The sequence below is a fragment of the Equus caballus genome, chromosome 21, assembly GCF_041296265.1.
Source record: "Equus caballus isolate H_3958 breed thoroughbred chromosome 21, TB-T2T, whole genome shotgun sequence".
In the NCBI taxonomy this organism is placed as follows: Eukaryota; Metazoa; Chordata; class Mammalia; order Perissodactyla; family Equidae; genus Equus; species Equus caballus.
In genome coordinates, this window is record NC_091704.1 from 63,239,530 (window position 1) to 63,265,018 (window position 25,489).

Below are 25,489 nucleotides of genomic sequence, written 5' to 3' on the forward strand. Positions count from 1 at the left end.
GAGGTCATTGTGTAGGTTAAAAGATTCTCAATGTGATTTTGTTAGGGAGAAACAATAATGATAAAAGGTTTGTAGAGTCCGGCCAGTGAAGGAGGTTTATTATCACTGAGTTGTGAGGTCATCTCAACCTGGGGGTGGCGGTGAGGGGCTCTCAGGTTCAAGCCTCCCCTTGCAAGTCAGCTTGAAACCTAAGGACGCCTGGGTCCAGGCTAGGCTTTGTCTAGACATATCTTCCCAGGATTAGAACACAGACAGAGAGACAAGTCATTCCTTCCTCTTATTTCACTGGTCATTGTCAGGCATTATCAGTCTCTACTGGACCAAAAAATAAGTTTTGAAATTTTGTCCATTATCAGCATTATAAAATAGACTATTGTTCTCCCAAAAGTTTGAGAAATGTCTTTCTCCCATTAGAGTGTCAGTGAGTGATAAATAATTCTCCCGCAGTTAGGACTGATGTCATAGTGACAGAGGGTCAACTGAGATGTGATTTGGAAAGAAATTCATACTCTTAAAGAGCACACATTTTTTGTGTTCAGTAGAAAAAAAATAGCTGTAACCTTAGGTCAATGATTCATAATTCATCAAAAAGAAAAAAAACCCTCATGTTTCTGGAAAGTAAACAGGAACCAAACCATATTGACTTACTGGGGGAGACAAACAATAAATGTAAGCAAAAACATCAGCACAAGATAAAAAGTAAATAAGCAATACATATAGTTTCAGTTAGTGGTCAGTGGCATGAAGAAAATACAATATGCGGGGCAGAGAAATTAAGAGTGATTGGGGGAGAATTCAGCAAGATTAGCTGAAGGAAGACTTCTCTGGGTAAGCAACATCTGTGCTAAGTCTCAAAGAGCAGGAGGCAGCCAGGTGAGGGGCTGGGGAAAGAATGGTCCAGGCTAAAGGAATTGCTTCAGGGGTCTGAGGAAGAAAAAATGCCATATGTTTGGAGCTTAGTGGAAAGGGCGAAGAGTGGAAACAGATGAAGTCAGAGAAGTAGGGAGGGATCAAATTCAGGTACTCTATGTATGAGATGATGATTATTATGATGATGATGATGGATGATTTCATGGGAAGCCATTTGAACATTTTCAGCAAAGGAGTAAAATTATGTAATTAAAAATTGGAAAAACTCTCTGACTGCTCTGTGGAAAATAAGACTCTAGAGGCAGTGGATTGTGGGGCGAGAAGAGGAAACAGGAAAACCACATAAGATGCCGTTGCCAAAATGCAGACTAGAGATGATGGACTCACTGGCATCAGTAAGGATGACGTAAAGTGGAAGAGTTCAGGATACAGTTTGTAGGACAGAACCAACAGAAACACACTGATGTCTTTTTGTGGGGCTAAAGGAAAACAGCCTGGTCCAGAATTTCTTCTATGTTTCGTCCCCAAGGACTGGATTGATGGTGGTCCCATTTATAGAGATGAGGAGTGATGGGATGGAGATAAAGGGAAATGATAATGAGCTCAGTGGGGAGGGCAGAACTGGAGATGAAAACATTGAGAATCATCAGCATATAGATGATGTTTAATGCCTTGGGCCTAGATGAGACAACACTGTTAATTTTCTCCTTCCAGATGTGTGTTTTCTGGGTTTCTATGAATCATAGTTTTTCAGAATTTAACAGAACTCTTCATAGCTTCCATTGCTCTGGGTAGGTTCACATTACATTTAGGATAGTACATAAACTTGGCAGCTTCTATTTCCAGGTTTGTTGAAAATTGTTGATAAAATTCACAAGTGCTGTATTTTATGAGTATTTTTTTCTAGGTTATTTTTTTATGGTTGTTAATGAACTTGGGAATTTCTTATAATGTGTAGTGTCAACTGTAAGCACACTACTTGCACGGGGCCTAATTATGTATAAATTTCTGCTTATAGCAGAAAGCACGCTCCTTTTAAAGTTGGAGGGAGTACGACACCTGCCCTTGCATAGACATTCAGCCCAAGTTTTGAGTTTCTTCCACTTGGGATGTTGACAGGTTGACATTTTTAACAGGTCTAAGTTAAATAAAACAGTGTTTGAATAAACACAAGAAACATCATGGAGAAGGGCGTCATAACTAAGACAGTTGAGCACCTTTCTTTCCTTAATTTTTCATGGAGGATTAATAGTCAAATAATAGTAATTTGTATCAATTGAATTGCAAAGGATGTTAATATCATCTAATGAAAGAAACTAACTTCAAAGTGAATTTATGCTTGACAATATGTTTGCTATTTCTTAAAAAACTGAATAATTAAAATTGTATGGTTACTATTGCAACTCTTTTAATAGATTATTTTTCCTTGCCATATTTTCATCTATTTTATTTATCTTAAAATGGATGATAATATTATATATGACAGATATGGAGTCTGTCCTGCTCAAAAGATATCTGTGCAGCTGCATCAGGGGTCAACTTCACAGTATTATGTGTGTGAATTAGTTAGTTGGGGCTGCTGTAACAAAATACCACAAACTGGGTGGCTTAAACAACAGGAATTCATTGTCACTTACTCAGCACTGGAGGGTAGAAGTGCAAGATTAAGGAGTCAGTTCTTCTGAGGGCTGTGGAGAGCATCTGTTCCATGCTCACCCCTACCTTCTGGTGATTGGCTGGCAGTCCTTGGTGTTCCTTGACTTGTAGATCCGTCATCCTGACCTTGGCCTTTATCTTCAGTGACTATCCCTCTGCGCATGTCTCTGTCAAAATGTCCTTTTTTTATAAAGACACCAGTCATTTTGAATTAGGGACCGCTCTGATGACATCGTTTTTCACTTGATTACATCTCTAAGGAACCTGTCTGCAATTATGGTCACGTTCGTATCTTCTAGGGATTGGGGGGCCAATATATCTTTTGGGCCGAATGCAATTTAACTCAAAAGTGTGTGCTCTCCTTTCCTTGCTAACATTCCTGATTTTCCTTAGACATTGTTAATGAACAAATCCTGAAGATATTCTACTTCTCTTTATCTAGGTTTATCCCCAAAAGCACACATGTAGCCCCATTTATATGTTTCTGACACATTTATGAAGCTGATTTACATCTCCAGGCTTGACCATTTCTCTGATCTCCTAATTTGTATTCCCACCTGCCACCTTGTTATCTCCAACTGGATGAACAATAGACATCTCAAGCTTAACATGTTGAAAACAAAATTTTTCTCTTCTGCCTCCCTGCTGAAATGTTCTTCCGTCATTCTTGGCCATCTCGGTAAATGACCCCTACATTCCCCTGAACTCTGTCTGAAGAACTGAATCATCCTTACATCTCTTCCCCTTATTCCCTTCTAATACCTATTCATGTTTGTATTAGTTTTGTATTGTGCTGTGACAAATTACGGCAACTTAGTGGCTTAAAACAACACTAATTATCTTACTGTTTCAGAAGTCCAGCATGGGTTTTGTTGGGCTAAAATCAAGGTGTGCACAGCACTGCTTTCCTTTCTGGAGGCTCCAGGGAAGAATCTGTTTCCACGTTGATTCATGTTATTGCCCAAATTCAGTTTCATACATTCCTAGGGGTGAGATTCCCATTTCTTTCCCAGCTAGTGGCCACAAGTCATTCTCAGTTTCTAGAGTCCACCTGTATTCCCTGGCTCCTGGCTTCCTGCCTTCATCTTCACAGCCATCAGTGGTTGCTTTGAATCTCTCTGAACTCCTTTTCTGCCTCATCTCTTGCCTCTTCTATCTCATCTGTCTGTCTCTAGCTGGAGAAAATTCTGGGCTTTTAAGGACTCATTTGACTAAGCTGGGCCAACCTGGATAATCCAGGATAGTCTCTATATCCTACGAAGCCTCTATATCCTAGTCTCTATATCTACGAAGGCTCAACCACTTCACCAGACTATTTTATTTCTTCATAGCACTTATCACCACGAGAAGCCATCGTTTTCATTTATTATGGGTGTTAATTGTCTGTGATTCTCCATTAGAATGTAAAACCCTTGTCTGTTTTCTTCGGCATCAAATCTTCAGTTCCTACAATACATTGACTTTGTGATCATTCTACCTGTTTTTATTTCTGTAGCATTTAAGTTGCTTTCTTACATACACATTTATTCCATCGCATGTGCCTATCTCCTGTGAGGGTGTCATTGTGCTGGGTACCCTCTTCTCAGAATGGTAAAAGGAGCCCTTCCTGATAAAGAGTTCCCTGGACACTGTAAAGAGTATATATATATGTATTAGATAAACTCTTGACCCCAAAGAACTTGTAGCTTTAATTTCCTTGTATTTCTATAACCTTATATTGAACTGGGCTGTTCAAATATTATTTCAGTTTTACAAATAAAGGAATTTCATCTGTGACAAGTCGAGTAACTTTCCCAAGGACACCGGGTGCAGTGACTAGAACTGCAAGCAGTTGTTCCTACTCCAGATTCTTTTCTGAATCATACCAGCGTTGTAATTTATCCCAATTTTCTTGAAGCACAAGTAAATAATCAATATTTTTTTCCAAAAGTGAATATGTATTATCTTCATGTTATCATTTAATGTCCTCTCTTTAACACTTTTGTTACTGTCAAATGTTAAATTATATGGAAGATGACTGATCACATAAGGCCACACAAAAGAAAACTTTTCCAGGCAAGAAAGAAGGAAAGTTAGAAAGGGAAGATGATGTGCTGAGGGGTTTGGGGTTGGTACCCAAGGCTGGTCATTTCTTTCTCCACTCCACCTAGGCACCCAAGAGGAAGCGGGTATTCATTCCTTTACTACTTGAGACCCAAGCCTGACTGTGGCTCCTTTATTTCCCATGACATATTTCCTGGTCCATGGAGGAACAAACATACAAATAGATCTCCAAACTCTAGATGCTCATGAAGATCTCCCTCTGATCCCTCCACTGATGAACTTGGGATTGTAAATGCTCATTTAATTTCCCACTCACGTGATAATGCCAAAGCAAGTGTTGTAATGAGATACTTGCTGAGATCTTGAAACATGAGTATTTAATTGGGGCCCAGGTAATATTAGAGCATTGGACTCATCTGGAGAAGGTGAACCCCCAGCATTCTGAAGGAGAGAGGAAGAACTAAGATTTGGAAAGCCAGAAAACATCAAAGCGGGGGGCAGGAGAATGAAGAATGCATACAGAGGAAGAGGGGAGAATTTCAAAACTTGAGGTTCACATGCTACAAGGGAAGACTCAAGCCTTGAGAGCCAGACCTGTGCTCAGACCCACATTCCATGAATACCAGTTTGGTGCCTGACACAAGTCCCTCCCATTCTTGAATCTCTCTCATCTTTAAAAGAGGAAAATAGCACTTTATTTGCAGTGGTGAAAGTTGTCAATATAGGTAAAAGTGTTGCACGGTGTCTAGATCATGGTTACCGTCCAACTCATGGTAACAAGTAGCACGTTTGTAAATTTTCCAGGCCAACTGGATGGTGAGGACATGGGGGCACAGGTTACCTCAGCTGAATGCTACATAAGTGAAATATTGCCTTTTTTTCCAAAATCTGACCCCCATAGACCACATTGCAGCAACTGAGACTTCAGTGGTAAAAGGAGAACCAGCCTCTGAATGTGAATGCTCACCAAACCCACATTAGTAAATTTCTGTGTTCTTATTTCCCCCTCTGTGTGTTATAGTAAAGTAACAACATTAGAATTTCAGGCTATCCCTTAATACCATAAATATACTAATTATAAAGAAAATGCTAATCAGTCTGTCAGGCTGTGATTAAATTCTTGCTATGTGCACTCACTGTAGGAATAAGTCAACTGGTTTGTTTAAAAGAGATAAAATCGTGTTTCTAGAAGAAGCAGGAACACATGTCAGATATTGAATGTTTCCAAAATAAAGGTGGACTGTAAGCCATGTGAGGGCAGGGCTGCATCTGTCTATTTTACGGCCCTTAAGAATAGTATCCAGAACAAAATAGGCATTTGATAACTATTTGTTAAATGAATGAAGAGTGAATGAATGAATGATAAAACAAGACACTTCTCAAACTAATAATTTGTTGTGCTATGTAATAGATTTCTCTGCAATATTTATCTGTCATAAATTCAACCTCTGTCTGCCTACACTGCCTTCTATTTTTAGGGAAAATAATCTTCCTGAGTTTTATATTTTACATTAAAATAGTATGGTAATAAAGCAGAATGCGGCACCTCTGTAATTAGCCGTTTGCTCTGGATTCCTTTGGGGCCTCCAGTCTCTTTCACTTTGAAAGCAGGTGTGTGGCAGAGTAATCTTGGTTACTTGGGAACAGGTGGGGTTTTTCAGGAGTCCTGGTGTAGTACATGAAGTCCTGACAGTAACACCAACAAGGGATAGTAAAGTTGAAAACCATCAGCTGCTGCAACTATGACATTTAAAATTATAATGTGGATAAGCTAATTGTATTTGTTTCATGGTGTGGTTCATGTTAAATGCATATACTTAGAGTCTATTTTGGAACCAGAGTTGACAACTTTCATATTGCAAAAGCAGGTGGCCACCTTTTTAATATATTAAATGCAGATGGAAGTTTGCTCAGTAGATTTATGAAACTGTGACATTTATACTTACATGCTGATAGTAAGTACATGCTGCATTTTTGAGGTAAAGACATAAAGGGTCAGCTGTTTGTTCTGTTATTATTAGGATGCCCGTTGTGAAGTACCCTTATCTAAATACCTCTTTACACTGTAATAGGCTAGAGAATAATGCAAGGAGCATCTTTACTTCTAAGTTACCAAATGATTAATTTACGTCATATTTATTAAAATACTTTAATAATTCATCTCACAGTGTTGTAATGTGCTGGACTCATCCCCTCATTGATGTTAGGATACCATTGGCACAGGACAATTCTAGAACAAGGATTGCTTCAATCTACCATTATAGATTAATTGTGTTAGCTTTAAAAATTACAAAGAGTATTCTAGATTGTTGATTTTTTTGTTGTTATTAGTATTTAAAGAGAAAGTGAAACTGTCTCTTTTTCAACCCTGAATACTGTAAGGTTATTCCATTACTGCCCCACTGGCTCAGCGTGTCACTCTTCCATCTGGACAGACACCGAATGAGACGCTCTGGTCTCCATGACCAAAGGGCAATGCCCTTGTTTCTTGCTGTGACTGCCAGGAAAGTGTTTGAATAGCGCTATCTAATGTCATCGTGTTTATTATGCATACTGACACATGTCCATGGGGGGAACTTGCCTGAAAAGAAATATTCATTTGTGTTGCTTTGGATTTGTAAATCTTCCCCGTTGACAAAAATCATGGAGTTATTCTTGGTGCCAACAAAGAAAAAAAAAGCACCTCTAATACATCTCTACCTGTAATTTCCTAATTATTATAATATTAACATTGAAGTGGTGATGCTAAGGTATTGTTCCGGGCCGCTTGCAATGTGAAAAATTAAATTATTTTGATGGGATACTTTACAGTAATAAAATAGATTAAAAACAAATTCTACCATGAATTTCCATAAACAGAGAACTGAAACTCATCTGTTTTACGTCTCCTTATTATTAAGGGGACTCATTTACCACCTCCTTGCAGGAAGGTTCCTGCCTGCCTGAGCCTTGGGAACAAAGGATAGTATGGAGGGAGTCACTTTTTACCACTTGACAAAACCTTCTAGAGAGCTGAGAGTTGAAAAGATTCAGGTGAATGTTTTGAAACACAGCACTAAGTGCTTTTTCTAATGAGTAGTACCTACGTATATTTTAATATGTGCCAGACTTTTTTTGTAATTAGCTTGGTAATTTAACTTTCCAAATAAGAATTTTGATGTAAATTAGTTTCCATTATTAAATTCATAATCTCTCTCTGATTTTAGATATTAATATCTAATTGAAAGATTGTTACAGAGATCAAAAGTGATATTTTAGGTAAAACCATTTTGTAAACTATAAGGCAAGAGATATATTTATGTAGTTATCATTATGATATATTTTCTCATTTGGGAAAGTATGAGTTATTAAAATCGTAATGAGTTGTGAGAAGTGAGCAATTAAATATTAACAATTAAATCTAATAAAATAATTTCCATAAATTTACAATGACTAGGGATTTTCAAACAGACTGTATTAGAATTTAGAGATCTAAGTTTTATTTTTGATGATCTGGATTAAATCAGTTCCAAATATTTATGGCTTATTATGATGCCTCTTCCTTTCAGGGAAATTTTCTGCAGAAAAAAATAAAATTCATGTATTGCAATATCCCATTTTTCTTTAGTATCATAAGAGTGTGCAAAAAAGAGGAGTGGAATCTGATCATTTCAGTTAGGTCACAAACACAAAAAAGGTGAAAATTATGCTATGAAAAAAAGAAGCAAAATCTTTGTGATACTAGCATTCCCATAGTTTCAAATGATGTGTTGCTCAACATTATGTATATGTGAAATGTGTGTATGCATGTTCTTGTTCATGCATGTATCAATACAAATACATATTCACAAATTTTTCCGTCATTCTCTCATTTCAGAGATGAGATATTCTAAAATATTTCTATATCCATCTAGAGTGTTACTAAAATAATGTGTCACTCATAAAGAAATGTCCTTGCTGCTTTATGTGAGTTGAATTACAGTATGTGTTAGATTTAGAATTATTTACATTCTTTTCATTTAATTCAGCAATTTATCTATGAGCTTTCATCTCACCAGTAGACAGGCACTCATGGATGCCTTCACAATGTTGTTCCTATTGCGTTTTTATCACCAATACCCTCGTTATCTTCAACTTCTGTGCTATTACAGCTGAGCTAATTGCTGACATTTCTTTCCAGATCAAACCTTTCATTACCAACATCATTATCTGGAAGTGTTCTGCCCAATAATTTTGAAATACAATTTTCTGCACTAGTCTTCATTTTAAAAGATACGCACATATGTTGGTTCAATTGTTGACGTATTTTTTCGACTTAGAAAAATAAAAGATACAATGTACTTAATATATCTGTAGAAAATATTTGGTACATATTCTCCGCAGATAGTATTTTTACAGCTTCAGGATGTCCCAAGTATTGCTTAGAATTTAGCTGTCAGCAAATGCTTTTCACACACTGATACAAAAAACAATGTGCCCACATAGTGATATTTTAATGTAGATGTGTAATCCCCCAAGTAGATAAATACCTCAGCTCAGCGATTGCCTTGGACATCCAACAATGTCAGATGAGGAAAACATAGATGGTAGATAGAGAAGTGGAAGTTTGAGTCACAGGCTTTAATCGTGAGTTGTTAACCCTCCGATTCCTATTTGTATCTGTGCTTCAGAATTAGATAACAAACATTTATGGCCCCAGTATTTGAGACTTCCTCAAAGTAGGTACATTGATGCATTTTTGAGCCACTTCTTAACTTTGGAATTCCTCAGCATGTAACTCAAGTATTAATTTGATGGCAACAGGAAGTCATCAGAATATTGGAAGAAACATGTACCATTGAAGTTCTGAGGTATATAGTAAGACTCTCAAGAAATTGGATAGCTATATCCATGTGGCATTTCTCATCATCAAAGTAATAAACCTTGTGGCTTGTGAACCCCAATGGAAAGTCTACACTATATTTCATTAATCCCTTTTCCATTGCCCTTGATTCATCACTGAATTGCACTCCCAGGCATAAATCTCATATTTGATCCACATTGACCTCATAGATAAGTAGAGTTTCCAGTCCTTTTAGAGTTTAGAAACTATCAAACAGAAAACAAAAAGCAAAAACTCCTTTGCCAGCCATGGATACCACATTTGGGGAAAAATATTATATTTAGTAAAAACTACTGTTGGCAAGTTCAAAATTTCATACACGATAGGGGATAATGGAAAAAAACTCCAAAAAGTCATTAAATAAGTGGGCCTAAATATATTGATACCTACAGAAAAGTTCTAGAAGACACAAGCTTCCAAAAAGACTTGCTAGGAATAAAATACCTATGAGAGAGAAAACTTGCTACGATAGTTAACTTTTCTCCTTTAACACTGTTTATTTCTTTCAGTTTTCTGGGAAATATTGTTGTGGCATCATGATCTACTAGAGCAGATTGCCCCACACATTTTTGTTGTTGTTATAGGCACTGTGTCTACTTTCCATGTTTATGAGCCAGTCTTTAATAACTATCAACTTTAATGAATATTAGTTTTACACTTATCTTTAAATGTTTTGGTTAAATCCTGTACTTTTCATAATTATCATGGTGACTGAAGATATGTTTTTTCAGCTCTTAGTCTTCAATCCGTACATTAAAAGTCTGTGAGTAATAGACACTTCCTGTCTCCCCTTAACTTGCAAACCTTCCCATAGGAGGCTGAGTGAAGGGGAAAGTAGTAGGTTTCTTTTGATTTAAGGAGGTGCAATTAAACCATTCAAATATAAGCAGATAAATAAATTTCTGTATACAGTGTCCATCTTAATTGCCTTAAAAGTGATTGGCAAAATCATAATTGATGAAGGCTTACTTAGTAGGTGGATTGGATGCAGCTTTGGGGTGCTGGCTCTGCTAGGAACCTGGCTGATTCTTGGGGGACTGGAATTTCTTCTCATCAGAAATTTCTTCCTTGGTGTGGGGTAGATAATCTGATTCTTCATTGTTATACAAACCTGAAAAGAACATGAGTTGTTTGTGACTTTTAGGCTTGACTCCAGAAGACAAGCTGAAAACCTTGTTAACTGATTATAGATAACCACAACGGTGGTTAAGAGCACCAGTTATGAAGTCAAACTGCTTAAGTTCAAATACAGGGTCCACTACTTAAAATCACTGTGATTGGGGCAAATTATTTAATCTCTCTGAATTTCTTACTTCCTCTATAAATGAGATGATAACTTTCTCCATTTAGATATGTGTAGAAACAATGGTAGAATTCCACTCTATGCCTAAGCTGCTTTTTTTAGTACAATAAAAAATCAGCTATTCCTAATCCCTTGAGGATACGGACAAAGGCAACTTGAGGGATGTGGGAAGTGAGTTCTCCTTGTGATCCATGGTGACTTACCTACCCAATAAAGTGCCAGCTCTTCTTCTCTTCATTATGTTTTCATATTCCCCAGTCCAGATTGCTCAATTGTGAATTAAGGAAAGCATTATTGGCGGAGGCCAAATTGTGAACTTGGAGCAGGAAGTGAGGAACATAGCATAAATCGACAGAGCTAAGTGAGCCTTAGTTTTTCATCCAGTCCATTGGATGATGTGAGAAGTTTTGAAAATGCCAAAGAATCATTTCATTCCAGATGTATTGCAGTTATGAAGAGAGCAGCATCAATATTTAGGAAATTTAAGGAGCTGGTGTTCTAGTGGTTAAGATTCAGCACTCTCACCTCCATGGCCCAGGTTCATTTCTGGTCAAGGAACCACACCACCCATCTGTCCGTTGTCTACTGTGGTTTCAAATACCAACAGGGTCACCCATGGCGGACAGGTTTCAGTGGAGCTTCCAGACAAAGACAGACTAGGAAGAAGGACCTGGCCACCCACTTCCAAAAAAGTTTGCCATGAAAAGCAGCAGAGCATTGTCTGATGCAGCACCGGAAAGTGAGAGGGTGGTGTAAAAAGACCAGATAGGGTTCTGCTGTGCTGTATACGGCGGCTCTAGGAGTCGGAATCTGTTCCAGAGCGCGAACAACAACAGCAAAGCCTATAGGCATCTAAACAAACACTGCTTTCAAATGTGCAATATCAATTCTAGAGCCAACTTAAGTTGTATCATGCAGTCAAGGCCTCCATCCTGTGGAGACCATGTTTAGAAAATGTTCCGAAATAGAGAGAGATATATTCAAAACATCATGTAGAAAAGTGTTCAGAATTCTCAAAAGAGAATGTAATATTTCCATAAATGATAAGACGCTGATCCTGTTGTGATTCGTATCTCTTTAATATACCATGTTATAATATCTGCAAGCAAAGTTTTTACATTAAAGATCAGTTTGGCCTTGTTTAGGCTGACTCCCTATGCTGCTCCACACACACCCAACCCCACCATAGGACAAAGAATGAACTTAGAGATGGTTTCAAGCAGGCAAGAAAAATGGAACAAATATGCTATAATTCATGAAAGATTGTTGACCAAATATTTAAATACTGCTCTCAGTTTAAAATAAATGATGGAGGTCGGGCCGGTGGCATAGTGGTTAAGTTTGCATGCTCTGCTTCAGCGGGCCAGAGGCTGCAGGTTTGGATCCTGGGTGCAGACCTACACACCACTCATCAAGCCATGCTGTGACAGCGTCCCACATACAAAATAGAGGAAGATTGGCACAGATCTTAGCTCAGCAACAATCTTCCTCAAGCAAAAAGGGGAAGATTGGCAACATGTGTTAGCTCAGGGCCCATCTTCTGCACCAGGAAAAAAAAAATGATGACAAGCAAACAAAAAGCACAAAGAGAACACTAGATTCTAGATTTATAGGAATACCAGCCATACTGAGCCTGTTTGTCCATTTCTATGACAGAGCGCCAGTATCCAGTCTTCTCTATCTTAACGTTCCAAGACAGAAGTTAAATCTTAAAAGTTAGACCACAGAATATTCCATGCTAAATGTAAGAAATTGTACTAACACTCAAGGAGAATGTATCCTACAGGGAATAATTATACACAAATGTTTATATAGTTATGATTTGATGTATTGAAATGTATGTTTTCAAGAATTTACTCATGTTTGTTTTGAATGCACCCCTCCAATTTCCTTGAAATTTAATATTTTTTTGCAAAGAAATATTTTTAAGATATTGGCTTCGGCTGGTGTTTCAGCCAAACACATTGTGGGAAGAACTTAAAATGCTTAGTCATGTGCGTTTACTTATTGGTATTCCTTAGATGCCTCAGCCTAGGGCAATGACGTAATACCTAAGCGAGGCCAGAGAAACAGGGCCCACTCTGTTTTGACAGAGTATTATTCATGATCACCACTTTACATAAATGTTAAAGAATATCAAATAAAGACATGAGCTAATTATGCAAAAAATCGAAACAAATGCTACTCTTAATTCTGGGAGATTAAGGTGCAATATTCTTAGTAGTCAGATAAATTGAGTTCTTTCTTAGAAGATAGTGCCTTACATATGTGCTTGAGACATGGAAAAGGGTAAAATATCATAGATACTTTCCATCCAAGTTCTGCCATAAGGAAACTCTCCTTTGTAATTTAAAATTTTGCATTCTGCCAAGGCACACACCTATATGTGTGTGTGTGTGTGAGAGTGAGTGAGAGAGAGAGAGTGAGAGACAGCTCTAAAAATGACAATTCTGCATTTATTATTAATGTTATTTGCAAAGAGCATATATTCATGGTGGATTGTGGCATTTTAGGAGTATTCCATAGAGCAGATGTGTTTTTATGTCTAATTAATTAATGCATTTAAAAAGCTGTGTTCTAAATTCATTCTCTTGCAGTCGCTGCAATCATGTATTCGGTATCTGGGGATTCCTGTCTTCAAGCTTTGTTTATACCAAAAATATAAATTCATATAAATTTCATGGATTGATAATTTACAACATCAAGAATGCCAAGGGGTTTGCTGAACTATTGCTGAATGGTCAACTATACATCCTATTTGAGAAACCAAGGGTGCTTTGAACACAGTGAAATTAATTTCGTGCCCCTGAAATCCTTTGGCTTCTTAGTCTCTCATTGCATGAGCTTTAATTTAAGGCTTAGAGTGAATGAAGACGTGAGACTTGCCCAGTGTAAAAAGTCCCGAATAAGAAGTTTACACTTTGATAGAACAAATAATACCCAATGTATATATTTTATTAATGGGATTTTAGTATCTATAGCCTACAGTCATAGTTACAGGGTTCAAATTTACACTGATTCACGAACATGAGCTAGTGTGTGATGTCCTGTATTCCCAGCCTCTTAGTACCAAACGTCCTATTTCTGAGTGTGTCTGACACCAGGTCAGAAGAGTTTCACAGCAGCAGGCAGCATGGGATTTTAGCTTTATTGGAGTAGCTGTCACTACCAGGGCTCCAGGCAAAAGTCCAGCATTCTTTGTTTGACTTCCTTCCTCTTCCTTTTCTCCTCTTCTTTCCTGTCCCAAGTCCTGCAATCCATTCTGGCCATGGACAGCAGAGATAACCGCAGACTACAAATGAAAAGCTGAGCTGGCCCTGAAACTATTACTCCTCGCAGCTATTTAATTGCAAAAGAATCTTTGTCCTGGAATTTCACCATGCCCCTTGGAAAGCAGGCTCAGTAATTTGGCTGTCAATCATTTGTAATTTTATACCTAAGAGTCTGAAGGGATAATAATTAGAATTAGAGTCGTATACTGGAATGCTGAGCCTAAGAAAATGAAAAGCGAGTATTTCAGGAAAGAGTCAAGTCTTTTAAAAGTCTCTTCTAAAGATCAAGTTTTATTAAAATAAAAATATAAACTGTTAATAGTAAGCTCATTTGGAAATCGCTCCTCACTTTGTTACTTATTTATAATGTTAAAGCTTTTCTATGTTAATGCTACTTATTTTTCCACTTTGCTGTCAGTGTTAGTAGATAAAAATGGTCAGGGCATTAAAATGCAGTTTCTTGCTTTGTTTTTCAGCCCAAGAAATCGAACTGTTTGTCCAAAAGGGCCACAACATAATGAATTATTTTAGAATTGATGATACCCCACCAAATAGTGATTTCTTCATCCTTTACTTCTATTTACTTTTATTTTGTAAGACTTAAAAATCCTCTATTTTCTTTTAAAATAAAATTGACAAGGATATTGCTGGAAACTCTGAAGTTAAAACAGTATTTTTTAAAAAAAATTAAGAACATTTAGTAGGTAAATAATGTTCCTGTTTTCACGCATGCCTGTTAGAACTTCTAAAAATCTGGGATTGAAAATAATTTAGGACTTTGTTTTTTAAGTATATGTACACAAGAGTGCGTAGGTCATCAAGTGTAGCTTGCTCCAGATTACCTTTGTAAAACTCAGTTATAGTACTGTTTGGTTGTTGATTTATTTTCCTTGCTGAGTATTATTTCATTGCGTACGTATACCATACTATATCCATTCTTGTTGCTGTGTATTTCAGTAGTGTCCAGTCAGGGCTGATATGAATATTGTTGGTATGAGCATCATAGTAGATGTCTTCTGTGCACATTTCTGGTGAGTGTATGCCTAGGAGTAGAATTGCTGAGACATAGAGAATGCATAGAAAGAGCTTTAAAAGAGATTGACAAACATCAAGTTTCTTTTACCACTTGACATTCCCTTTCACAGTCTCTGAAAGTTCTGATAACACCCAGTGCTTGCCAACATTTGGCATTTTTTCTCCTCTTTCTTTTTTATCATAACCACTCTGACGGGTGTGCAATGGCATCCCATGGAGGTTTAAATTTACATTTGCCTAATGAGTAATTAAGTTGATCATCTTTTCATTTTTGTTGGCTGTGTGGATATCCCCTTTTGTGAAGTACTTGATCAAGTATTTTGAAATATATATCTATGTATCTATATACATGTACACACGTCTTGTATATACATATACACACACACAGAATAAAAATATATTTTTCCACTAGCGCCCCTTCATTTTTGCAGTGGTATCCTTGATAAACATAATTTCCCAATTAATATGGCCCAATTTATACTTTTTTATTCCTTGTATGGTTAGCCCTTTTTGTGTCCTGCTTAGGAAAGCCTTGGCTACTCTCAGGTCATGCATGTGTTCTATATTTTACCCTTAAAGCTTTATATAGTTTAATCTTTCACATCTAGACCTGTGTTACATATGGAATTGATTTTCATGCGTGTGTTTTTTGAGATGAGAGTCAAGGTGTGTTTTTTCACTGTATAGATATCCAGATGGAAACACCATCTTTCCCACCGTGTGGCAGCGTATGGATTCTCTTAAATTAGATATATATGTGGCTTGATGTCTGGATTCTCTCTCGTCCTACTGTTCTGTCTCTCCTTACGTGGACACCACAAGGTCTCACTGACTGCAGCTTTGTAATGTGCCTTCTTAGCTGGTAGCTTCAGCCTTCTAGATTTGTTTCTTTCCTTCAAGACTACTTGTTCTTCTTGGCAGTTTGCATTTTCATGAAAATTTTAGAATCCACTATCCATCACCTTAGCCCCTGCCACCCCTGAAAAGAACAGTATGCTGAGGTTTGGATCGGAATTGTGTTAATTCTATCAGTTAATCCAAGGAGACTGAAATCTTTACAATATTAAATCTGCCAATCCATCAACATGGTATTTCCCTCCAATCACATAGGTCTGCTTTAGTTTCAATAGTGTGTAGTGTTTAGAGAGATCTTACACCACCTTCACAGATTTATTCCTAGGTATTTGATGTTTTTCTATGATCTTTATAAATACCATTATTGTTTTAATTTCTTTATTGCAGATACACAGAAAGAAAATTGATGTTGTACATTGGCTTTTTGTGTTCACTTTATCGCCTAAGGCCTTTGGTAGAATGTTAAATAGAAGTGACAATAACAAAGAGCAATATCTCATTCATATCTCCGGGGAAGTTTTCAATATTTAGCTCTGATTATAATTTTTTGGTAGGTTTTTTCATTATCAAATTGAAGGTATTCCTCTCTATTCCTAGTTTCAAAAGATTGGTTTTTCTAATCACTAATGACTGTTGAATTTTGTGAAAAACAAGTATTTATGCCTCTTTAGAATTTAGTTTAAACTATTATTATGGATATCCCAGAATGTTCAGTTTATTCTGCTTCTTTGCTGGAAACACTAAAATGAACCAAAAATACAAGAAATTAGAACTTCAATTCCATTTACAATACTGGGACGGAATCAGCCACAAACTCATAAAAAGGAGGTATACAGACTTTAGACATTGCTTTTCAGATATCATACAGTGTGCAAATTTCATTTAAAGAAAGACAAAGGAAGAAGGGAAAGATGGAAGGAAAGGAGGGAGGGAAGGAGGAAGATGAAGGCAGGGCCATAACTCAAAGTCCTTCACTGGAACACTGAGTCCCGAAGATGCGCAGGGACACAGGAGAGACAAGAAGCCCGGTGGAGGATAAGCCCCAACAAGGGAATAATGTCAAGGGGGGTGTTACAAGATCTGCATTTTTAGTTTTACCTCCTTCATACTCAACACCTCTCTCCTCCCCAATCTGTAATTAAGCAAAAGTCAGGCCAAGATAAAGTTGCCATCATTCAAAAATAAGTAATAACCCAAAGTGTTTAAATATAAGACAGTGGGTTGATGCTATCAAAAAAAGGTAAGAAACGGAATCAGAAAGAGGAGAAAGTAATACAACAATAATAGACAAAAGATAGAGAAAGTGTAACTCCAGAAAAATAAAATTACCCCCAAGTAACATAAGAGAAAGTTAGCCATCTTCTTTTTTATAGCCTAAAGAATTTAAAATAATGAAAAAAAGTGAAATCAAAGAGATGATAATGAGACAAAGAAGGCATAAAAAGAGTAACAAGGAGCTGGCAATGCTCGTGGAAAAGTAGCAAAAGTAAAGCCATCGCTGAAATGAAACCACATTAGAAGCATCAAGGAGAATAGATAGTGCAGAAATAAAGAGGGCTGCTGTGAGGAAATAAAGCAGAAGAGAGACCAAAAAGATGAAAAAGCAACTAAAGAGAAGGCAGTAGATGTGGAAGAGAGAGAACTGGGAGCTGATGTGCGGATTGTTGTTCTCACCTGGGAAGGTAATTTTCTTAAAAGAAAATAATATATGCCTGGCCTTTTAGTTCTTTTCTTCAATTTTCAGTGTCAGAAGGTATCTAAATTATTGATTCACAAAATTTTGTAACCATCTAAGTAGGGCCAGGGGTTCCCCAACTCCAGAGGCATCCTCAAAGAAAATGAAGGTGAGTTGTGCTCTGGAGGCACCATGAACAACCCATTCTAGGTGATTGTTGTGTGCTGGGGTAACAAAGCAGAGATATCTGTCTGTCTTATCAAATATGCATTAGTAAGAAATACAGGCACCCATGAACCATTCTTGCAAAATTGTGTTAAAGACAACGTACAGTTAATGAAGACCTAGATCATGATGCATGATTTAGGTTGAGACATACAACCGTGTTAAAGAAGACTAAGACTGGTGTTGGCAGTGTGTGGAACAAGCACCACCCTTTTAAAATTATGTACTGTTTGATTTTTTTTTTTTTTCTGGTGAGGAAGATTGTCCCTGGGCTAACATCTGTTGCCAATCTTCCTTTTTTTACTTGAGAAAGATTGTTGCTGAGCCAATATCTATGCCAGCCTTCTTCTATTTTATATGTGGGATGCCACCATAGCATGGCCTGATGAGCAGCGTGTAGATCCACACCCAAGATCCAAACCCAGGTGAACCCCGGGCCACCGAAGTGCAGTGTGGGAACTCAACTACTGTGCCACCAGGCTGGCCCTTGTTTGAATTTTTAATAATGAGTTTGTATTGCTTTAAAAATAATCAAAATTTAATTTTTAAAAATTACCTTGTTTAGTTTTTATTTGAACTAGTACTAAATACGATCCTTTTCAAATGAGGACTACTAATGTTTCAACATCGTCAAATATTATCCTAACAATTATAGTTGTATTTTATTTTAGAATTGAAGAAAGTATTTCTTCAATAATATGCCATCTTATTATTACTTTATAGTAACCTTTGGGGCCGGCCCATTGGCACAGCGGTTAAGTGTGCACGTTCCACTTTAGCGGCCGGGGTTCGCCAGTTCAGATCCCGGGTGCGGACATGGCACCACATGGCAAGCCATACTGTGGTAGGTGTCCCACATATAAAGTAGAGGAAGATGGGTACGAATGTTAGCTCAGGGCCAGGCTTCCTCAGAAAAAAAGAGGACGATTGGCAGATGTTAGCTCAGGGCTAATCTTCTTCAAAAAAAAAAGGAAAAAAAAATACTTATAGTAACCTAATTACATAGGTGTGTTATCTCTGTTTTACATAACTTGCCCCAGGTTATCTAACTATAAAATGTGAACCTGGAATCCATTTGGTACACAGTTCAGTAAGAAGTGTTTAAAATGCCTTACTGAATTTATGTTTTCGGAAGTTGTGGCTAAAACAGAATGAGTTTGGAGTACTGTAATGGCTGCGGAGTGGGTAACAGTATATAAAATTTAGCTTCAAAGTCGACATCTTGACAAGTTCTCTTTTCTGATTGGTTAGATTTTGCCACATTTTATGCTTCTTTTTAATTATGATCTCATTTCAAAAAAATGAAATAATTTGAGTAAACTTGTTTGTCCAACTGTCCATCTTTGAAATAAAAACTAGTCTGGCTTTGAATACGAACTCCAAGCAATCTTGACTCGATCTCTTGCCTTTGAACGAACCAAGAAAACAAAGTCTAGATTCAGTTTGAGAATAATTGTGTGATTCTGTGTGATTTTGTTTTTTCTGCCGCGATAGGGATAGCTAAATATCCAGATACAAATTCACGACAAGAGAATGGCAGATTAGAAAACTAGAATTTGCAAGGCAGGCTTGTGGGAGGGTCCTTTTGTGATGAAATGTTGCATAAATAATGCCGATGGGGGTCTCAATTCACCGTTGCCATGGAGACCTTTGTGCCTGGCTGAACTCAAATCTTTTCTGTTTTAAGAAGGCATCCACTAGGCTTGTGCTGTCTCTGATGCCTCTTGCTTCGCCTTCTCTTAAACTGTTTGCAAGTGAAAGCAGAAATTAAACTATGACGATTTGGCATCCTGACTTTTTCGAGGCTGTTCTTCCACTCCATTTGGGATTTTTTTAGCTCCTCTGGGGTTCCTTTTTAACCCTAGTGCAGGCAGGGAGGAGCAGGTGGGAGAAAGCCTGGAACCGCCCGCACCGCTGCCCGGGAAGGAGGGAAAAGTAAACCCTCATCTTTGTGACTAGTCGACTTGTTTGCCTAGACTACAGTTTTGAAGTATTTAAGGACCATTTTTTCCGAAAGGTAAAAGAGAAAAAGTGAAAAGTAAACGTACTTGTTTTTTTAAATGCTTTCATTATTAATGTTGTTTTTGTGGTGATTTTAGCTAAAGTTTTAAAACTGCAGGTTGAAAGTCATGTGTCGTAAACATATGTAGAATCTATTTCTGGCCTTACAGTTGTCAGTCAGTTTATTCAGTGAATTAATGTAGAAATCGTAAAAGCCAAATAACCGAATTAAGCGGAAAGCAGCTGTAAGGACCGATGTGCCATTTCCCTACCAACTAACCATTCTAACTGCTTAATAAGTGTTTTTAGCAAAACTTGCTGAGTCGTAGACACATCCTTTAGCTTTTATGAAAGTTATGATTATCCATGTAAATAGCCATTTATAATCAAGTGAGAATTAAATAATTAAAAGTTGTTTGGAAATTATGGGCCTTTTTCTTCCTTCGGTACACAATTAAGTGAATAACCTCACCCAGAAAGAAATTATTCATAGAGAGGAAAGGCATGAAAATCGCGCAGCCAGTGTCACTCTGTAAAGTAATTGTAAAAATTCAATATATCGGACGGCTAACTTGTTGCATTGCATTCTCTTTCTTGCAGAGATTATTTGGTTTTCAATGATGAGACTTATATGAGAACTAGAATACAATAATTGCATGTTTTGATCATCCTAAATGGTGCAGCTGTTTAAATGGGATGCACGCATCCCGTAATTATAGAAAACCTTTACCATGCAAGTGTTTCCAGATTGCTTTTATTCAGATAACTCACTGAGAGAATCATTGACCAAAATTTATAATGACTTCATAGATATCACCTGTGTCACCACTAGAGTTAAAATATTTGTGATGTTCAACAGATTAAAGAAACATTGATTTCAGAAAACTGTTGATTTAACAAGATGACAGTCTGTCTATGGGAATCATATATTGCATTGTTATATATTTGTAAGATAGGTGTACCTTGTAAAATTGTGAGTAAAGTAAAATGGAATGCCTCAGAAAGTCTTCAGGTTTTTAAGAATATTTTCAAATGAATGATAATAGTGGCAGAGAACAATTTTCAACTTAATTATGACAATCACAAGATAAAATTTCTGCTTGATTAATAGTATTTGAAATTTGAATGACTTTGTAGCTCAGATACTAAGTGCAAATAATGACTGTGTTGACATAAAGAAATCACTTATGGGGCTGGCCTGGTGGTCTAGTGGTTAAGTTCATGCACTCTGCTTCAGCAGCCCAGGGTTCACAGGTTTAGCTCCCGGGCGCAGACCTATAATACACCATTCATCAAGCCATGCTGTGCTGGCATCCCATATACAACGTAGAGAAAGATTGGTACAGATGTTACCTCAGGGACAATCTTCCTCAAGCAAAAAAAGGAAGATTGACAATTGATGTTAGCTCAGTGCCAATCTTCCTCACCAAAAAAGAAAGAAAGAAAGAAAAAGAAATGATTTATTTTTATCAGAAACAAATTGTCACAAATTTTAGAATTTATTGCCTAACGTGGATGCTAAAAATAAAATGTCCATTGCTTAATGTTTTATTTTAAAGAAGCTAACAAAAATGGGCTCATTAATTAGAAGTTAAAAGTTTATGTTACTCATATTAAGGCTAAGAATTTTTTTAGGTTTAAGGAATGAAAGTAAACCTCCGTGGTATAGATTGAGAATAGTGATTTAGGAAAACTTTGATCTTTGAGAGCGTTTTCCATACATTAGTTGTTATTCAGCAATGCTGCCTAAATATAGAGGTAAATGATGTGCAGCTTCATGTAGGAATAAAGCATCTAGGCCCTCTCATTTTGTGTAGCATCAATATAATGGGTTGAAGTGACATTGAATCTTCAAACTATAGGGCACATTATAAGGCATGTGATCCAAATAAAGAGTTTTTTAAAAAGTAAAAAGTTAACTTAGTAGATGATTTGATTGCCCATTTCCCACATTGCCTGATATAAATATTCTACATGGGAAGGAAATTTAAACTATTTTTAAGTTTGTTTTAATCCAGGTATTTATGTCATGTGGATACATCTGAAGATGTACTAAATAGGCCCTTCAGGTGGCATTCTAAAACATAAGCAGAGAGTCAAACAAAATAGGATTTATAAGAAATATATATTCTGAAGATTTCCAAATGCCATGTTGCAGAATCGTTTGTGGGCTAGTTTACTCGTAAGTTTTATCCACACAATTAAGACAAATAGTTTCAATTGTTAAAAAAAAATATTTACCTAGACAATCTCAGATTTGGTCCAACTCAGGTGATTATATTGTCAGATTATAGAATTACAGCTAATAAGTCTGACCAAAGTTCCACTTGGAATGGTTTAGGAATAAAGATTTGTGTTTGTGTTTCTACAGGTAGCTTATTAACATGTGAATTCTGATTTGGAGTTTTGTTTTATAATGCTTCTATTTTGAATACCTTATATTCAGCAAATGTTTGTTGAGTCCCACCTATACGCTAAATATGATATGAGGTGTCACGTGCAAAAACGGAAAGAGGTATTCCCCAGGGCCCAAGAACTGGGAAGTCTGGTGGGAGTGCAGACTTGAGAATAATAACTGTAGTGCAACAAAATAATTGCTCTAATGGAGGTGTGGCCAAGGGGAGCGTGAAACGGCACTATAGTTTATACAGTGCATTAAAGTATGTTTCTTTGATCCTCTCTCCCTAACTGGGTTAAGTGACTTGCACAAAATAACTATTAATGAATGACTATGAAGTCTATTTCCAGATAGTAGCCAGAGAAATCCTCTGAAAACATAAACCCTATCATGTTACTACTCTACGCAGAGTAAAAGGCAAAGTCCATACGATGGCCATCAAGCCCCTCTGTGATCTGTTGCCTGCCACCCCCATCGCTCTTCCTTCCCTCTTGCTCACTTGGTTCCGGCATGCAAAATTCCTTGCTTTTCCTAAAACATGCTCCCAAAACAGAGCCTCTGCATTTACCACTTAGATCTGCTTGAAACATTACCACAGCAGCCCCCTCCCCAGCCCAGATATACACTTGCCTCACTTCCTCTTGTCTTTTAGATCTTTGCTCCGATGTCACCTTGTCAATGAGTCTCTTGTCAATAACCTTCCCCCATCTTCTCTTCCTGCATTATTTTTCTCCATTGCCTTTACTGCAGATGGCACTCTGTGTAATCCACTGGTCCATTTTGTTCCACATCTGTTTTGTCTACTAGAATGTAAACTCCACGAGGGCAGGGATTTTTGGCTGATTTTTTCATCAATGCATCCCCAGCACCTAGATCCGTGCCTGCCTTATTTGTTAAATGAGCAAATGAAGATCTGAATATAGATTTCCTGACACCGAATGTGTAGTGTTCTACTTTATTGCTGTCTTTTTAGATTTATAAAAATAGAGAATATTCAAAGTTATCACTTGCATCCTACTATTCTGGCTTAAGTGTCAGGAAAAGTGGTCGAATACAGGCAGCAGATTCATAATTGCTTATGCACCAACACTATTAGCCAAGTCTCTTGTATCCTTACAGAATAGGCGTTAAGAATTTCCCTTCCATGGCACAGTCTCTGGCATCACATGGACTCATAGTGAGTAAACCCAGTGTCTTCACCCCTCTCCCACCCTCTAGCTGTGGAAACTTGACCAATGCTTTCAGCTTCTGTAGCCATCTAATTGCTTTCACCCTAAAAGGCATGTTTGTTCCTATAATATTCCAGCTCTCCCTAAGGTTATGTGATTTATCTATGTATTACCCAAAGTATTTTTTTTGGGGGTGGGGGGCAGATTGTCCCTGAGCTAACATCCCTGCCAATCTTCCTCTGTGTTATATGTGTAACGCAGACACAGCACGATTTGATGAGTGGTGTGTAGGTCCGTGCCCGTGATCCGAACCCACAAACCCCAGGCCGCTGAAGCAGAGAGCGTGAACTTAACTACTGTGCCACTGGGCTGGCCCTCCGATATTTTTTATAACAAATACACAAATAAGTATATACAATCTCTAAAATATTAAATCATGTATTCTTGATGTTTCTAATATCCATTAACATGAGAAAAATGATTCAGCATCCCGGATTATTTAAATGATCATATTCAGTCAGCAGCTCTGTTAAAGTTCTACTCAAAAAACAAAATATATTCTTAGGATCCTAAGAATTAACAGTCAGTATTAATCACATCCATAGTGGTATCCCGTCTAATTTGGCCATCGCTAATGCTGGCTCACCTGGACAGTATTTGTGGATCAAATTCCCTGCCCCTGTCCCATCAAGTTCATCCTACATTTGACAAGTTTAGTTAAACTCAGCACTTGTGGTTTTAAAAATAAGCTCTGCAAGCTCTAGGAATTTAATAAACTCTACACTGTGGCTAATTATAGTGACCTTCTCCGGTGTATAAATTTTTCTCAAACATGTGAGGGTTCCTTCCTCTAGGAATAAAAATATTGAGTTAGTCTGTGGCTTCCAAGGGTACAAGCTCATTTTTAAAGAAGAAAAACTAATTTTAAGTGTTGATCAACTGTCTGATTGTTTCAGTACGAGCAAAGAGATGATTAGAACCTTTCTGTGTTCCTCAGCTGCTATTTGCACGTGTAACGTAACATTTGAAAATGTGTTCCTTCAAGGAGAGTAACTCTGAAAATGATTATTTATTGCATAGCCTCCACATGTCCCTTGTTCATGAATTTCATCTGCTTGAGTTCATTTCAAGCCCTCATGCTCTTCTGAACCAATGTCTGGTAATTTTCATCGGCATTAATAGAGTTTCTGCAAGAGATGCTATGTTCAGTGTTTAAATGTTAAAGGTAATTAAATTTAGGTGCTGAGGTTGGGGATTAGTTATGCCCACGTTATTATCATGGAGCACTTCTGCCAAAAATGAGAAACCATAAATAACAGAAGTGAAGATGAAAAAGACTAAAAGAGGGAACTTCGAGTCAGCTGTGGGGCTGTGTCCACAGCATCACAGGCCCCAGGGTGGCTGGGCCAGCAACCTTGCTGCTCCCAGGCTGTTTGCAGCACAGGGAGCTGCCACTGTAGCTCAGTGCTACCATGGACCTGACACTAGTTTGTGGACTCTGGCACATTCTTGCATATATTTGGCAAATGTAGTGCACAGATATTGGCCAACTGTCATACCTTTCCCATTTAGGGACCTATTTAATATCTAGGTATATGGAATTTAAACAGGAACTTTGCATTTCTTCATTTAAAAATTTATAAACCTGACCTTTCCTTTTATTTTGTTATTGCTCTGAAATAATAATTGATACACTTATTGAGCACATCCAGTGTGCTCTTGATTATTTATTTACAATATCTCATGAAATCCTCACCAAGGCCCTATTATCCCTGTACTATAGAGGGGAAACATTAAGCTGAGTCGTTATTTTATTATGTGATATGTCTAAGATCACAGAAATAAGTGTAAGTGTAAGCATAAGAAAATACACTCAGCCCTGTGGCCGAGTGGTTGAGTTCGCGCGCTCCGCAGTGGCGGGCCAGGGTTTTGCTGGTTCAGATCCTGGGTGTGGTCATGGCACCGCTCATCAGGCCACGTTGAGCCAGCGTCCTACATGCCACAGCTAGAAGGACCCACGGCTAGGGTATGCAACTGTGTACTGGGAGAATTTGGGGAGAAAAAGCAAGAATAAAAAAAAAAAGGAAAATGGTGTAAGATTTTGAATCTCACGTCTGCTTAACTTA

General features: G+C 37.5%; 1 protein-coding gene across 8 annotated transcripts in view; it reads left to right on the forward strand.

Moving 5' to 3' along the window:
- The window catches only part of CTNND2 (catenin delta 2), an 888,536-nt gene that overhangs the window by 279,494 nt on the left and 583,553 nt on the right, over positions 1 to 25,489 (forward strand). Inside the window, exon 1 of one of the 8 annotated variants that reach the window (XM_070246037.1) lies at positions 19,413 to 19,812. The exons of the other annotated variants lie outside the window; for them this stretch is intronic. The gene's annotated coding sequence lies outside the window, so the exon portion shown is untranslated. Of the gene's footprint in view, positions 1 to 19,412; positions 19,813 to 25,489 lie in introns of those variants that run through there. 8 annotated transcript variants of the gene reach the window in all.